This window comes from Rutidosis leptorrhynchoides, chromosome 8 (assembly GCF_046630445.1).
Source record: "Rutidosis leptorrhynchoides isolate AG116_Rl617_1_P2 chromosome 8, CSIRO_AGI_Rlap_v1, whole genome shotgun sequence".
Lineage (NCBI taxonomy): Eukaryota > Viridiplantae > Streptophyta > Magnoliopsida > Asterales > Asteraceae > Rutidosis > Rutidosis leptorrhynchoides.
In genome coordinates this window covers 207,860,116-207,861,792 of record NC_092340.1, presented here as the reverse complement: position 1 = coordinate 207,861,792, position 1,677 = coordinate 207,860,116, and the positions used below count along the sequence as shown (strand labels likewise).

At 32.9% G+C, this 1,677-nt stretch overlaps 1 non-coding gene across 1 annotated transcript; it reads right to left on the bottom strand.

Annotated features, from left to right (window-relative positions):
* Nucleotides 1-1,198: 1,198 nt before the first annotated feature.
* On the bottom strand, nt 1,199-1,305 carry LOC139865473 (small nucleolar RNA R71). The gene has a single exon (XR_011764991.1). It is a non-coding gene; the product is annotated as a small nucleolar RNA R71 (small nucleolar RNA).
* Between the last annotated feature and the right edge of the window lie 372 nt (nt 1,306-1,677).

Below are 1,677 nucleotides of genomic sequence, written 5' to 3'. Positions count from 1 at the left end.
GGATATAAGAATAATTTGACGAGGACACTCGCACTTTATATTTATGACTGATGGACTGTTATGGACAAAAACCAGACGGACATATTAAATAATCCAGGACAAAGGACAATTAACCCATGGGCATAAAACTAAAATCAACACGTCAAACATCATGATTATGGAAGTTTAAATAAGCATAATTCTTTTATTTCATATTTAATTTCCTTTATTTTATATTTAATTGCACTTCTAATTATAGCACTTTTATTTATTGTTATTGTATTTAATTGCACTTTTAATTATCGTACTTTTTAATTATCGCAAGTTTATTTTATCGTACTTTTATTATTCATAATTTCATTATCGTTATTTACTTTACGCTTTAAATTAAGTCTTTTATTTAATATTTTACATTTGGTTTTAACTGCGACTAAAGTTTTAAAATCGACAAACCGGTCATTAAACGGTAAAAACCCACTTTTATAATAATAATATTACTTATATATATATTTGTATTTTTATAAATTTAAACTAATATAGCGTTAAGCTTTGTGAAAAAGATTCCCTGTGGAACGAATCGGACTTACTAAAAACTACACTACTGTACGATTAGGTACACTGCCTATAAGTGTTGTAGCAAGGTTTAAGTATATCCATTCAATAAATAAATAAATATCTTGTGTAAAATTGTATCGTATTTAATAGTATTTCCTGCTAAAATTTAATAGTATTTTATACCCCTTAGCTTTGACATCAAGTTATTTTTAGAGCCGCTGCCGGGGATCGAACCATTAAATCAGAATCCTCTAGTGATTCCGATTCAACAAATTCAATTATGAAGAATCTGGAACCTTTAAGTATGGAAGACCGAATGAGAGCTAAACGCACTGGCCAAGGTCACGCAATTACTCATCCAGACATTAATGCGCCAGATTATGAAATCAAAGGACAAATTCTACACATGGTGACTAATCAATGCCAATTTAGTGATGCGCCGAAGGAAGATCCAAATGAACATCTTCGTACCTTTAATAGGATCTGCACACTATTTAAAATCCGAGAAGTAGAGGATGAACAGATATATCTCATGTTATTTCCCTGGACTTTAAAGGGAGAAGCCAAAGATTGGTTGGAATCGTTACCTGAAGGGGCGATCGATACATGGGACGTTTTAGTTGAAAATTTTCTTAAACAATTTTTTCCAGCATCTAAAGCCGTAAGACTTTAAGCAGAAATTTTTACGTTCACACAGAAACCGAATGAAACACTATATGAGGCATGGACAAGATTTGGAAAGTTATTAAGAGGATGTCCGCAACATGGTTTAGACACCTGTCAAATAGTACAAATATTCTACCAAGGATGGGACATCACTACAAGGAAAGACATAGATATAGCAGCTGGTGGTTCTATTATGAAGAAAACCGAAACTGATGCTTACAAAATTATTGATAACACTACTTCCCACTCACATGAGTGGCACCAAGAAAAAAATATCGTTAGATCATCTAAAGCAGCTAGAGCCGATTCTAGCCATGACTTAGATTCCATTTCCGCAAAGATAGATGCTGTCGAGAGTCGAATGGAAAAGATGACTAAAGATATTCACTCAATACGAATTAGTTGTGAGCAGTGTGGAGGACCACATTTGACAAAAGATTGTCTCAGTATTGAATTAACAATGGAACAAAGAGAGAA